Source organism: Monopterus albus, unplaced genomic scaffold, assembly GCF_001952655.1.
Source record: "Monopterus albus unplaced genomic scaffold, M_albus_1.0 scaffold111.1, whole genome shotgun sequence".
Classification (NCBI taxonomy): Eukaryota; Metazoa; Chordata; class Actinopteri; order Synbranchiformes; family Synbranchidae; genus Monopterus; species Monopterus albus.
In genome coordinates, this window is record NW_018127991.1 from 1,787,411 (window position 1) to 1,804,178 (window position 16,768).

A 16,768-nucleotide genomic window follows, 5' to 3' on the forward strand; every position below is an offset into this window, starting at 1 on the left:
TATTTACAGTTGTAAAAATCCACAAAGCTGTGAAATCCTGTTATTTATCTTATTTCACGGTCTTTCCTAAATACTGGTTAGTAAAAATAAAAAAAAAATAAACTCAGCACAAGGTTCTGATAAAAACGCCCCCTCATTTCCCATTCAGGTTCTGTATATTTAATACCAGTAACCGAACAAAATACAGTAGTCAGAAACCTCGTGCATAGTGAAGCATTTAGCAATTCTGAGCCCTGAGTCAGTAGCACGTCAAATTACGCACAGACATGACACATGTACTGTACATACTGTTGGGAATCATTAAGAAGGTCCTTATATTAGATGGTGCATAATCAGTATGAAAAAGTTTGTTTCCACTAATAATCCCACTAAGCAATATGCTGCATTTTGTGAATGCAAAAATCACAGTTGTGTGACACTACACCAAAATAAGACACAGGAGGACAGGATAAACTAGTTTGTCCCTAAAGGAAGGTTTGTCTTGGGCACAAGTGCTACACAGAGCTGCATTCACTTTTTTTTTTCAATTGCTAAAACTAAAATGACATACTTGGTACAATTAACAAAACTGTGACACTCAAAAAATTCAGCCTTTTCTGATACTTTTTGCAGAGCAGTACACATAGTTCTCTACATAACACACAGAAATCTGCCATAAAGTCATTTGTTGACCTTGTCAAAACACTGCCATTCAAAAATGCAAGACTCCGAAAGCACTTGTGCCACCTGGCCACACACATTATGGCTTAATTGTTGACTCATTAATCAGGATGTTAACAGGAAAAGCTGGGGCCTCTTTTACAGGCAACAGAGGAGGCTTGATGCAACTGATGTGGAGGGCTGCCGAGGTCCAAATTGAAAAGGCTTTTTCCTGTCGCAGTCCAGCCATGGAGGACACTGTATGTGATGTTGATATGTTCATGAGGTGCTGTGGACAAGTTTTGAGAGTTTACTGATTTGACAATGCAAACAAGTATCATATACATGATTTATAGCTCAGTAAAGTTACTGAAACTTCCAAAACAGTGGAATGGTACTTTATCTCTGCCATGAAACCAACTTTTGTAATTTAGAACTTACACTGAGCAAACAGAATAGACTGCCTTTATTGTCATTGCATCATTAAAAAACCCCATACCAATGAGGTATTGAACGTGACTCTAATAAGATGCAACAAGTTAAAAACACACTCTCCACACATTCATCCATACAAATTTACACCCCAGTAAATAATAATAAAAATAAATAGTGAATCATAACAAAAGGAGCTATTAAAAACTACTGCACATGGGTAAGAGTACTAAAAGGAAACATTCATTTGAGTCTGTTCATGATGTGTGTTGCTGTAGGGAACACGTTGTGACTGAGTCTCTTAAAAAAAATCTGTATTGCTTCCCAGGGGGCAACAAGTCAAACAGATGGCTTCCTGGGTGGGTACAGTCTCTGATGATGACTGAGGTAGCGGGTGTTAGCAATCTCCTCCAGGCAGGGGAGAGGACATCCACTGATTTTCCAAGCTGTATTTATTACTCTATTACCTAGTACTGCACACTACATACTTACAGTACTTTACAAGTACTGCACATAAGTACAGCTGTCAGGTACTTGTGCTCAAGTATATCCAATATAAGACAAATATACTTTCAAATACTTCCTACCCACTAGAGGAAGATTACACTTGCTTTTTTTTAGTAATATAATTAACTGTTAATAAAAATATTGAATCCTGTAAAGGGATCATCTTGCATAATGAGTACGTTAATTTTGCATGTACAGTACATTAGTTGATATTCCAAGCAACATTTTTATAGTTGTACTTAGATGCACCACTTTGTTTTTGATCATTAGTAGCACCAGGGAGCAATGTTTGAGTGAGTGGGTGGGTTGCTATATGGTTGCATGTCGAGCACTTGCACATGCACGCATACAAGTGCACATATAAACATTGCTGCTGCCAGTTTCATGTTATTTCACTGACTGACAGCTGGTGAAAGTAACGTGCCAAGAAACTGCCAGGAGAGGCAGGGAAAAGAAGACAGCTAGCTAGAAACATAATGTAGGTTTCAAAATATGCACAAAAAAAAGCGTGAAAAGAAATACACTGAACATTTTGTTAGACATAAACAGGGCTGTAGCGTAGGCTAAATGCACAAACACTGTTTACTCACTGCTCAGATATTGAAACAGTGTTTACACAGCCCTTCACTCAGCATTTACACAGATATTACACCTGTCAGGGTGCTAAAGCCAGGCCTCCTCTCAGTTTCTGCTGAAAATCCTGGGATCCCTCGCTTTGTTTTCTACTGGAACATTACAGTACACCTTCATGTCAGCACCACTGTATCCTGTTATGCAGAGCCACTATCAAGGTGTATTCAGGAGTAAAAGAGACAAGCTGATCAAGAAAAACATCTCAGGTCTAACTCTTTAAAGACATACGTAATACGTCTACGTAATACGTAATACCCAACCAAATTCAAAACACAATAGTAAAAGCTACCATAAAATAATTAACTAATATTTTAATACAAGAGCTAAGACTGCATAAAAGTCATATTAATGTATTGTTTCCTTATGTTTACATTAGTTGTGTTTGTAGACACAGCAGTAAAATGGTCAGATGCTTCACTTTTGTTTAAACTAATAAATTGCACCACCATCCATTTTGTTACTGTTATATTCCAAACATTGATCTGTAATAAAGACCCATAGATTGTGTTTTATTCAAAGATTCCCCTCCACTTGCTGTTATGTTCATTTCTCAGGAGTGATGTTCCTGGGTTATTTTTACCATTACTAACCATTTCAATCACTATTTAGTGCAATGGTGTTCTTTACCTCTCACAGATTTTGGTAAAATGAAAATAATGCACTTGTTTTTCATAAAAAATGCATGTTAACACTTTTTTTATGTACATTGGAAAGACCTACATATAAAATACATAATTTTTACGACATTAACTTATTTAATGTTATTTTACATTTTGAAATCTTTTCTTTTTATGAAGTGATGTTGATAAATTAACATGAGACACCTCTTCTGTTCGGGGTTAAATTGACCCGAACAGTAGCTTTGTAATATAAACATGCAGGGGGAGGTTGCAAATATGTGAAATGAACCATTTTCATTTTATTTGTTGATTACACCTATTAAGCCAAGCAGAATAGGTTTCATACCAATAAAATACTTTTAACTATTGTGTTTAGATTTTTGCAACATAACTGGACAATTACTGGTAGGTCCAACTTTCCAGCATTGCGCAGTAGCTGAGGTAAGAAGAGTTCACCCAACTGTTACTTTACCATTACAGGTGAGGGCATCTGGAATTCACACAAAACTCCATTGGATATTTCTGAATGCACCATTTGTAATTGCAATGGACCATCTTTGGCCACTCTGGGGCAGCAGAAAAGGCTGGGTACACAAGACTGACCTAACAAAGTCGATAGGAGTGACTTGTAAACAGGTGCCTATTTATGCATCCATTAAACATGGAGTAACATTATCATTCATTTGGAGTTGTGTTTGAGCCAGCATGCATGAGAGCAATAAGACCAAACCAAAGCAGTGACCCTGAAACCAAAGCAATAAGATGAAAAATGCTAAAGCTCTGCAGAGCTGAAGTGACCTGCGGAGATGGCGACAGTTCTATGTGGATTTGTTGCTATATACAAACTCTTTCACATTACACATAGGGAGCATAAGCATGGATTCTTTGATGCAGCTTGAGACTGTCTTTGCAGTAAAGCCTCTATGTTTGTGTGGGCTGTGAGCTGTGCTGAGAAAGTGTGAAGACAGTGAGGGCTCCACCTGTGTAATGATGTCAAGGAGAGCCTGTCTCCCGGATCAAGTCAGCTGTGGTTGCTTAGAGATTTGTGACGCAGTTCAAATGTTTGCATGAGTAAGTAATAAGTGTGGGAGAGCCTAGTGTCATGGGTGGTTGGAGCAGGGTGAGGGCGAGGGTGTGGGCACGCAGTGGGGCCCCACGACTGTGCTGCTCCACAAAGGCCAATCTGGACCTGGGGCTTTCGCTGGAGGGACCCTGCTGCTCCATCTGGAGGCTGAGTGAGCCTGAGGTGACCAGAGACACACACAGGTGAATGAACAAGCTGAACGCACTCATGTAGTGAACACACAAAACTCAAATGATGCTTTGGAGAGAGAGAGAGAGAGAGAGAGATTATTATCTCCTCCCTCGCACTGTGTGCACATCAAGGATGCTGACATCTTGTCCTTACATGGGAGCAGCCTGACAATGAGTACTAGTGAATGACTGAGTGTGTGCTTCTGTGTCTTATTTCACCTCCATCAATTTTTCTTCACTCATCCTCCATCTCTTCACCATCTTTTCCCCTCCTCTCACTTCACTGAATGATAAACTGAAAAATCACATCATTAAAGAATTTACATGTCAGAACAAAGACACTGAAAGATATTCTAGACTGTTGGAGACTGTCTGGTGAATCAGTTCTATTTTCAGCTTTTAACAATCCATGGATTCTCATGTCATTGCTTCACATATAATCCCTAATCCTATCATCTGTGATATCTTTAATGCCTTCACTATTACAAGTACCTCATGACAGTGCAAAGAGGAAGCCAAAGGCTGCAGGACAAATGCAGTGGAGACACACACTAACTGCAACTTCTGCTGAACATTGGACTCATTCACTAAACAGTTGTGGACCACTCAGTGCACCTGATTAGGTTTGTACTGTACTTTCTGCTCTGTCGATTTAACATACATGAAAATGAGAAATGAGAGACCAAAAAATGCAGATGAGCTGAAGACCACTGTCAATAAAACCTGGGCTTCTATACCACCTCAGCAGTGCCACAGACTGATCACCTCCATGCCACGCCGAATTGACGCAGTAATTAAAGCAAAGGGAGCCCCTACCAAGTATTGAGTACATACTGTATACAGTAAATGAACATACTTTACAGAAGGCCAACAATTCACTAAAAATGTTTTTTATAGGTCTTATGAGGTATTCTAATTTATTGAGATAGTGAATTGGTGGATTTTTGTTAAATGTGAGCAAAATCATCACAATTAAACTAGTTCAGTCTGTGTGTACTAAATGTATATAATACATGAGTTTCACTATTTGAGTTGAATTACTGAAATAAATGGACTTCTCTACAATATTCTAATTTATTGAGCTGCACCTGTATACTCATTGGCCACTTTATTAGGTAAACGTACAATTATATGCACGTCAATGCAACACTTGTGCCTTAACATTTGGGTTTAGGAAGCTGAACATGTTTCAGTTTTTGGTAAAATTGTCAAAAATATATAAATTCAGTTCTATGTTTATTATTGAGGTCATAATTAAAGGTGGTGTTGGACTAGACTACATTATATTCAGAGGTGTCTCTATATTTTTGTCCTGCCCAGCTATATACATGGGTCAGAATATTAGGAACATCTTTAAGATAATCTAGCATCCGCTCGGGTATGCATCAGCTAATGTACATGCGCCTGTGTTGGTAAAAGCATAAAGTAGAAATATAATATAACTATGTTAAAATTATTTAACTTAGAGCCTTTATATGATTTTTGTGTCCCATTTGTCATCTTGAGTTTCCTTAAAATGTTCATAGGTTAATTACACCATTTTGGTCTGTGCACACATTACTGCTACCCCTACATCTTTGTTTTCCTCTCCCCTCTCTTGGCTGGGGAAGACAAACAGCTTGGGTGTGGGGCATGTGGTGGTTAGTCTGTTTCTTTCTCCCTGCCGTATGGACACACAGACTGCAAACAAGCCTTACTGTGGTGGCTTGTGCCTGTGAGAATACACATGATGAGCAGGCCATCCACACTCCGGTTAGCCGTAACATGGCCCTTTGGCTTCTGTTCTACTACAACAGGCCACATAAATCTATTGCTTTGACTTGAACCTCCTCCCCTCCACTTGCTAGCTTTTCAGTAGTCCCTCTTCAAACAGTTCATTGCCTGATGTCCAGTACAGGAGCTGCACTGTTTGCCCCCCTGAGACAAAATACGTTTAAAAAGTAGCACACTGCTGTTAGCTTAGATCACAGATGCTGTGACTCTGGTCGGTGCACGCCATGTTTCTGTGTCAAACCAGCAGTGACAGCTGCTGAAACATACCCCCTGTTGGCATCAAGTCTGTCCATGTGATGTCCTGGGTGCTGTAACCACAATTAGATAGCCAGAAAAAAAATGTATTCACAAGATTTATGAGTCACCATGTAGCCTTTAAAATCTTGATATTTAACGGTGGTTTGAAGATCTACAGTAGCTGCACTGTATCATTTTAACAAATGTGCCCCACGTTTTTGAACAGCTGGTGTCAGACGAGATTATAGAATGTTTCAGTCTGGCATCAGACCAGTATATTCTATTTTTGCCTTATTTATCTTTCTGATTATGTCAGAGTAAACCTTGATGAGGAAATTATGTTGATGTGGCTTGCTTGATTTACGGAAAGCTATTCACACAAACCCTGGTCAAAGTTACAGTGTAGGAGCTTTGGAGACACTGTGGTGAATTATATCCTTATCTGTCTCTCAGGAAGAACTGCAGCCTGTGATTGATCAACCCTGTCACCTGCAAATTATGTTTATATACTACTAATTTGTTTAGTGACAATAACTCTCTCAAAGGGCCATAACTGCACTTCTAGTAGCAGTTAAAGCTCCACCAGACTCCCTCTCTATCCAGCAGAAAAACAAAAAGTCTTACAGAAGCCTCTCATGGTTAACGCTGACTACCGGCTCTCTGGCTCTGCGCTGAGTGGCGGCCAGTGAGTCTTCACATTTACCCTGACACTTCAAGGCCATGCCACCTACTTGTTGCTACTCTTTTGCATTTCGTAAATATGCTGGGAAAGAGGTGTCTGGTTGAAGTACAGGATTTAACATCTTGGGAACTTAATGAAAATAATATTCCAACATATTGTACCATAGATTGCTGTGTGTTCTAGGTTCCGAAATAGAAAAAAAGGACCTGTTTATTTAGTTAAACCTTTTCTACCTTAGTTTTAATCCAACAGAGAGATAACACATCTTCTGAGTTGGCCAACATTAGTATAATAGTGCAAAAGCAAAGTGCCCCTAGTGCACATTAACAACACTAAAAAAATGACAAGCATGCACATCCTGCTGCAGATCCTGAAAACAGTAGACAGGTTTGGATGGGGACAAACATGAAAAAAAAAAAACAGAAATGAGAGACAGGGATAATAGATTTACAGTGATTATATTTAGGTTTATTTGGATTTTTAAGGTCAAATTATTATGTTCCTTCTAAGCTTTTAATCCGATTCGGTTATATTTTATTACATTTTTTTTATTTAACTTTTATTTCACCAGGGAAAGTCCCACTGAGTTTTATCTTCTTATCTTTCCCAAGATGACAGCATGAAAGCTACAGACAGATAACTCAATATTAAAATGCATGCACTCAACATACCCGAAATGAACAATTTAAAAAACAGCAATACCAAACATAAAAATACAGTTAAAAGAACAGTTAACAGCCATTTTAAGACAATCAGCAATATAAAGTCAAGAAGGAACATCACCTTCCTGTTAGAAGGAAGGCGGTAAAACATTTAAAGAAGTGGTCTGACAATCAAAATGTTTAGTTGCTGAATTAGAACATGTTGTGATTTAGTGCAGCAATTTCATGAAGGTCATTTGAACAAAGATTTTTAGTAATTTTATGACTAAAAGCAGTGTGCAGTAGTATGTTTTATTTATTTATTTCTTTTGTACTATTGCTACACTATTCCTACAGTCTTGTCACAGATATACTTCTATTTTATTATACACTATAAGAACGCCCTGTCAAATATTGCACAGCATATAAGCAGTAATCATTTCATTGCTTTGATACCTGTAACTGCGGTTTTAAATAACGCTTAAAAGACTAAATGCCTTCATACACATGAAGTGTATGAAGGCATTTAGAGATACAGTTATGCTGCCACAGTAGTAACCAGACTTTTAGCGTAGTTGGCATTAAAAAAAAAAAAAAAAAAAAAAAAAAAAAAAAATTTCTTCAAAAAAAACAAGATTTTTTTAAACATAAATCATTCATTTTTCTTTCTTAATATATTTAAATCATTGTGCTTGAACATAGGGGCATGAATCAACACTAACAATTTAAAAAACAGCAATATGCTCCATCCAAATTAAACGTCCTGCATTCAGCATCAGTCCTTCTCTTTTTGCTACTCATTTTGCTAGCTGCATAGCGCCTGCATCCTGGCTAAATATTCTTTCTGGCACATGCTTAATAAATGCCACAGCAATATCAGACTCAAACTACGCTTTCGGCTGTGCACTGTGTATTCCTCCACTTCGAAATAAAAGTAACTGAATTAACTAAATATTCATTTGGATGTGTTTTGATCTCACAGCCCAGATGAGACTTCACATGTAGCTCGTGGGCCATAAAATGCCCAGGTCTGTTCTCTTACCTACACACATGTGTCAGGTGACAACCTTTTCTGCTAAACGTTTTCATATCACTCCATGCATGTTAAAGGGAGTTTTTCCTCTCCACTGTCTCCAGGTGTTTGCTCAGAGGGATTTGTTGCGTTATTCTCTATAATAATGTAAGGTCTAGACCTTAGGAATTGGCACTACCTTGTAAAGTTTTTTTTCTACACTGCTTATTTACCGTACAGGCAATTTTCCCCAAAAATATGATAATTCCTAGTTATGAGATAGTCCATGAGGAGGAACTTTGTGTTTAAAGTTATCTTGACTCTGTAAAACCATCTCGATGGACAAATTGGGTATGTGTTATATTTATTAGTAATATTCCCCAAATTCACGGTTGAGCTAATTTTCTACATGGATAATGGAATAGAGTAAAAGCAATACATGGGAGGGTAATAAAGCGAGGTCTGGATCTTGGATTTTTCCTTGGGTATTATACCTCACAGAGCCTAATTGCTCAGCTTGATTCTTTAGAATACTTGGATCAGACCCCAACAGTAATTCATACTAGCCTGCCCCTTCTGTACTCTTATACCTCTTAATGCAGCTGTAGTAACACTGTCTGGGCTTTTATATGCACTGTAACCTCAGTGTTGTCTCTTAGCTCTGCCTCATCCTGCAGCTCTGTTGGCTCAGATAAAGTCACAGTGATGGCTACGTTAATGAACCCTCTCTGGCTCCTAACCCTTTCCCATATTAGCTGGGCAAACACAGGCAGTCTTTTGGCTGCCACCCTCACAGTCTCCTAATAAGTTACAGTGATGCCCCCCTTGGCTGCCGGCCGCAATGCACTGGACCCACAAATGTCTGCGGTGAACACTGCCATGTCTTTATCCAGTGTTAGAAAGACTGCATTTTACTCTCTCGTCTAGGGGCCACAGCAGTTTTTGCATCGGTTTATCCACCATGTTTGTGTGTAACAATGAATTTCACATACCACATCCCACCACCCATGACCCCCATCATATTGGCTTTAACCCTGTTTGGCTTTCTGCTTTTGTCCCTGTTTCCTGGCCTCTAGCCAGCACTGAGTGTCATTTTTCTGCTGTTACAAACCCTGTTCCCCCGGCCACCTAAAACCCTGTCCTCACTCTATCTTTTCATTGCACCTCTTTGCCCCCAGATGCATTCTGGTCATTTTCTGTGTGGTTTGTTTTGGCAGCAGCTCAGTGAGCCATCACAGCCATTTAATGGCTGACTGCACCCTGGCTCACCAGTGTTGTTTCTCCTATTGCCAGAGTCTGGCATCCCAGATATCCAATCCTGCTCCTCCTTATTCTGTATAATTGATGCACAGTACTTACTACTGGAATACTTCACATGATGTAGTTTTACATACATAAGAATATGCTAGTGGTTCTTAGAGTGGGGCCCAAGGGAACTGCTGAGTGGAAATCTAAAAACAGTAGATGCATGTGCATAAGTACCTTGCCTACTCAACAATTATCCATAAGTGCACATTAACACACCCACGTTAAACCACTATTTATAACAGTGGAAGTTGACTGTAATCAGTTAATTTCAGTGGAAACACACAGTTAGTAGTGATTGAATCACAATTATGGATGTAACAGTCATTTACTTTGCAGAGCTCTCTCTTTTGGATCTGTTCATTTAAAAGATTAATTCTTTTGGCTCTTCTCAGTTACATTTCCATATTTATTTAGGTTTGTCACTACCTGATCTGTACTGCCTACCAGATTTTATACACATGTGCAAAGCAAGCTCATTTTGAGCTCCGACCATCCTGTCTAGATTTTGACCTTTCAGTGGCCAGTGTGCTCCTGTATAAATATTCTACCGTTTTGCAAATGTGACCAACTCTTGAGATAGATTATCAGCTATGTGCCTTTCTGCAAAAGGGAAACAATCCAGTATAAGAGTCACTTAGGTAAATAATGAAATCAGTTAAAAATATACAATAAGTTGGTGGCCAAATCTTATTTATGGATCTCCTCCTTCCGGTCTCAATGACACGACTCTCTGGCTCTGGCTCTCCGAGTCACCATTCCTCATTCTTGGCTCTGTGTTTCACGAATATACAGTATCACTGCAAACAAGATTTTGCTCTTGATTTCCCTCTCTTCTATCAGGCAAATGAACATCACTCATTCAGTCATGCTAGCACAGATTCTAAATTCTACTTAATGTTACTGTGTGACTGAAGTAAATTAGAGCTCTGTGTATCAATACATGTGATCTAGGGCTAGTCTTCACATGTCATTTACTGTTGCATCACATGAAATCAAATGAATGGCAAGTATGTTGCATAATACACTATAGACAGCTGTTAAGGTTGGTCTGCCCATTCTCAACGTAATTAATACAGCATTATATTTGATGCTGTTGTCATAAAGTCCCAGTGATGTTTGATTCACACATGTAACATTACTCTCAGTAGCTTCATTATTGCTGAGATGTACGTTTATAATGAAATAAATGCATTCCATACAGGCTACATTTTTAATTCAGGGTTTGTTTTGTTCATTGTCAGTAGTTTATAATGGCAGACATTGTAGCAATTTGTGATGTATTTTTGAAAGTTTGGGTCCCAGAGAGAGACCAAATGTCTTTTTTGGGCCTCAATCTGAAAAACGCAGGGAGCCCTGGTACGTACCATCGAGATCAGAAGTCCTACTAAGGAAACTATAGAGCTGCTGGTTTCATTGATTTATTTATTTAAGTCTGCTACTATTGGTGCCGCTCTTCACATTACATGTTGTCATTTAATCCATTCATAATATAAAAATACTGATTAGTACAATTTGAAATAGAAACAAACATTTTCTGAATAATTGAACTTTTATTCATTAGCCTTAGCTCATATTTACAATTTTCAATCAATGTTGCCTAATTTGACAATAATCTAACATATTCATCCATTTCTATTATGTTAGAAAGCAATTACACTGACTGAACCAGATGTAATTTTTCATAAGGTGCCATTAGTATATTGACTAAATCTATCAATCTAAGTTATTAAAGAGAGACTTCAGTGGTAGGGGGTGTTGACATGCAGAGGGGAGCTCCCTGGGTTTCATCCGAATGATGAATTGACCTTGTCAAATGGGATCATAAACACTACACTGTTATGGTTGCCGTCTGTTGATCCAGCCCTCCAGACTGCAGACAGGTAGGCAGACAGTAACATGTAAGTAGAAAGTCGTACACCTTGATCTGATAATAATGGCAAAACTGTGCAAAAAAAATTGGCACTATTTTAACCTCAACACACACATACTCAGAAACACCTCTCTTAAGTCAGATAGGGAAAACAAAAGGACACAATTTTTGGTTCCAGTCATGAATTTATTATGCCTGTGATACAGACATTGGCCATATGACTGTGATTTGTTCCATACTGGGAAAACGAAAATCCTCACAGTCTACTGATCACTTTTTGATTCTGAAAACTAGACTGTCAGCAATTAATGGCTGTAACTTGTCTCTTTTTAATCAACACCCATAAATCAAAGTTCTTCCCGTAGATAATTGGTGGTAATCTGATATTCTCACTGTGTTGAGATACTGTCTGACATAGCTGTTATAGGTAATTGATGAAATTAATTGATCAAATGAATCAACGATGGAAAGAGAACATTCATCAGTCTCCCAGTGCTAATCTGTCCAGCCATCTTTTGTCCTCCTCCTGCTGCTTATTGGATATATGTTGATATCTGTGTTTTTAGAGAACGTCCGGTCACTGTGATCAATGGGCGGCACTGGGCCCACAGCATTAGACCTGAGAAGGTGATTATGCACATTATAGATTTTCCATATTCCTATAGGTGTCTAAATTAAACACAGATGACCTTACTTTGCTACTGGAAATCATTGGCTCTTTGTAATTTCTCTGACAGACTTTATTTTGCCTTTGAGGACAACTTGCCTGAAATCATTTGTGTCCACAGTTTCATAAAAAAGAATGACGTAACTGAAACCCATGAGAGGCTTTGTTCTTTTTTGGTCCACTAACAACACTGGCTCAGCACAGGAGACTTAAATGATGTTCTGTAAGAATATTAGTTTTGTCAAGTCATGAGTATGCTTCAGTTTATATCAAGATTTAATGGTAAAAAGTCTTCATGATTCCTGATTGATAGCCTTATGACTGAAGGAAAATCCATCATCTACACTGCTCATCCTGTACAGGGTCGCAGGGGAGCTGGAGCCATAAAAGAAAATGCTGATGCTATATAAATAAAACTAATGCAGTACAATACAACAGCACTAAGTTAAATCATCCTTCATGAAGGCTTCAAACTGTTTCAGAGAGGTGATGATTAAACTGTGTGATCATTTTGGAGGCTGTAATTTGTGCTGCTGTTAAACTGCATTATACAGAGAGCTGTTTCTGTTTATTCTAGCCTCACTGATATAAATGGGGTGGAAATATAAATGTCCCCTTCGTAGTCCTCACCTCATAAACCACTATAAATTTTCTATCAGACTTGTCATGTATGCAGATGTATATATTTTACGGTCTGGACAGATCTGACTGTTAAATCCTTCACATAAGTGCTCCTGTTATTACTGCACCAATTGTATATTTTCTTTAACTTTTATTTCAATTAAAATCCCCACAGTATAGAAGACTGTTCTGATGCTTCTAGTGCAAAAAGGCGGTGACACCTGTGACCTTAAAAACTAAATTCAAATTCAAATTTATTTGTATAGCGCCAAATCATAACAAAAGTCATCTCAGGACACTTTACTAAGTAAGGTCTAAACCTTACCATTATCATTATTATTATAAAGGAAAACTCAACAAATCCCCCTTGAACAAACATTTGGCAACAGTGGGGAGGAAAATCTCCCTTTAACAGAAGAAACCTCCGACAGACCCCGGCTCTTGGTGGGCGGCTTTCTGTCTCAACCGGTTGGGGTGAGTGGATAGAGGAGATAGAAAAGAAGAAAAGCAACAAGACACAACAAACACAACAACAATCAAACAATGGGCAGGTTGATGTGGCTGGTGACTGCTCATCAGAAACATAGAGCTCCAGAGCCAGGGCTACCTGCAGAAAGGTATAGGGAGAGCGAGAGGACACACTACGGGAGAGAGGAGACACACAGTTAGGACCATGTAATGGTGGCATATGCTTGGAGAGAGAGAGGAGCCCCCCAGCAGCCTAGGCCTATAGCAGCATAACTAAGGAAAGGCTCAGGGTCACCTGATCCAGCCCTAACTATAAGCTTTACACATAGTGTAAAATCCATTAAGTTCAAAAGTTATTAGGAAATGGTCAGACAGAGGAGGGTTTTGGGAAAAAACTATTAAGTGTTCAGTTTCGATGCCATATGTCAGAACAAGATCCAGGGTGTGATTAAAACAGTGAGTGGGTTTATTTACAGTTTGAGAAAAGGCACTTGAGTCTAATAAGGAATTAAATGCACTGTTGAGGCTGTCACTCTCAACATCTACATGAATATTAAAGTCACCCACTATGATTATTTTATCTGTACTAAGCACTAAATCAGACAGAAAGTCTGAGAATTCAGTTAAAAACTCTGAATAAGGAGCTGGTGGACATTAAACATTCAAGCATGTACTAGGTATAAGCAATTTGATATTGGATTATTTGTAAAATTATGTGTGTTGTCATATCAACTGTTTTTACATGCTTGAAAGATTAAATCAAATCAAATCAAATCAAACAATAAGAAACAGAACTGGCTTTTGAGTTTTCCAGTTTGGGTGTGAGGCTTTCAAATGAGTTATAACTATGTTTAGGTCTAAGGTTGATTAATAAGCTTGAGTCAAAGATCGCTGCCACACCTCCACCTCGGCCTGTGTTTTGAGGGATGTGACAGTTACTGGGTGGGGTGGATTCATTTAGGCTGACATGTTTTTCCTGCTGTAACCGGGTTTCAGTGAGACACAATAAATCAATGTGATGTTCACTTATCAAATCATTCACTAACAGAGATTTGGGTGAGAGAGATCTGATTTGAGGTCTATTTAATAGACCACATTTGATTGTCCTGTTATTTTGTTCTATAAAAGGAGTAGTCTTAATTTTAATTAGGTTCCTATGAATAACTCATCTTGAGTTGATTTGTGATTTATATAATTTAGGTGGTCGGGAGGCAGACACAGTCTCTATGGGGTACTGGGAGTTTTGGGTGGGTAGCAGCTGCAAAGAGACAGCAGAGAGGCGTGTAAGACTGCGTCCTGGACTCAACTCTGGGTTGTCATAATTTAGGTTGTAAAATAATCATGTCCAGATTTCTAGATATGAGAACCGCACCATCCAAAGCTTCCAATCAAATTTAGAACCCAGTTAAAGAGACATTTAATTATGTTTAGAGCCTTGCATGGTCAGACATCTGCCTATATGAACGAGCTGCTGCAGGCCTACACCACCAGCAGAAAGGTGGTGAGCACATAATGCTGGTCAGGTCCTCTGATCTAAGCTTGTCTTTTGTTCCTCACTCCAGGCTAAAAACAAAAGCAGGCTATGCTTCTGAGGTTGTAGCTCCTAAACTCTGGAACTCTCTGTAATTGAACTGTAAGATCTAAAAAAGCAGCCCCAGACTCACTTGTACAGATGTGTTTGTGTTTAAGATTTAGAACGTGTAATCTTTTTTTAGTATCTCCTGCATTACATATCAGTTTTTACTTGATTCTTGTCTTAACTGTATAGCACTTTGTAATGTCTGCTCTGTGGTGCTCCACCAGTAAACTTACTACACTGAAAAAAAGGATTTGTTGAATTTACTTGATTGTAATGTGTACATTGGTCCCACACAATGATAATGTATAAAACCCACATAATTTTCTTTAGGGGTTAACTTGTTTGAATTATGTTAACAGAGGAAATATGAATGAATTGCGTAGCATATACTAGCATAATTTGTGTAAATCCAAAGACCCGGTGAGTCCTTTTTTTCAGTGTACTTATTTGCTTGTTGTAGGTCTCTGCCTTTGTGCACTGCAGCTCAGTCAGGCTGAGATTTGGCGAATGACTCGTGCATTCAAGAGTTTTCCACTTCTTCACCTTGGAAAGCTTTGGCCATGTGTTTTACTATATAGTGAAATGTCTCCATAAAGGGGTTCTTCTTCACCATGCAAATGACTTATTGCTCATTCTTGTTCTTCTAGTTTTCCTGCCTCATTATTAGCTTCTCCATTACTATCTTCGCTTGCATGGTCGGATCCCTACTCTTCATAAGGACAGACAACTCCACTTCAACCTAAATGACATCTTTCAACTCTCAGTCGGGCTTGAGCCACATTCTGTATGCATGAAATGATACTGAAACTACACACAGCTGCCCAAGAAACATTTGGTAGGCAAGTGACCAGTGATTATAACTCACAATATCCTCTACCACTGACATACACCTCCTGAAATTAAAGCTGAAAAATTGAATGTGCTAAAACACTACGCCTGAATGACAACAGTGCCAAATTATCTATATATTTCCGGTCTGTGTTGTACATCAAATTGTGTTGATTTGCCATCAATAAAGATGAGGACTTAGAGGAACATTTTGTTCATCGTTTCATTCATTGTTTTACAGTATTTCTGGTTTGTTTAAGAAAGACATGATGACAAACTCAAGATCTGTGGGGAATATTAGGAAATGCCATTACTATAAATACAGCCTGCTGGAGACACTTATATGAGTAACACTATAGGAAGCACCATTTTCAACTGCTTCCTATATCACTGTACATCTTATCTAACAAAACCTCCTGCATATTGTGGCTCACCAACTGTGTGCTGTGCCAGTGGTCTCATTTTTAGGCTGCAGTATGAACGTATGCTCTCAGCACAGGAACCTCAGTGTCTGACACTCCCCTTATTCAGCTATTAGGGAGGCAACTCGGCGAGAAATTGAATTTTGTGTTGTTATCTGGAGGATGCAAAGCGACTTGTTTAGTGTCTGTGATAGACTGAAAGAAACAAAACAAACAGTGGAGGAAAGGAGGGAAGACTGGAGGGAAGTGGAGGAGAAGAGTGCATGAACTGAAGATAAAGCATAAAGGTGAGTGTTAAAAGCACAAGCAGGGAGAGAGGGAGGACGAGGAAAAGTGTAAAGTTTGGCCTTATTGGCATGATGGGCAATGTGTGCCAGATTAGCATGGAGTCTAACTTCAGTTAATTATGTGCATACTGTTAATTCTGCGTAGCTGGCTGCGTGTTTGTGTCTCCTGGTGCCATGGAATTTGTGTGTGTGTCTTATAATGAAAGTGATGGTTGGACCTTTGACTCCTTAGCAATGCTTTAAATGAACCACTAAAGTCTCGAATCAGCATTTGTTGAGTACAAAAAG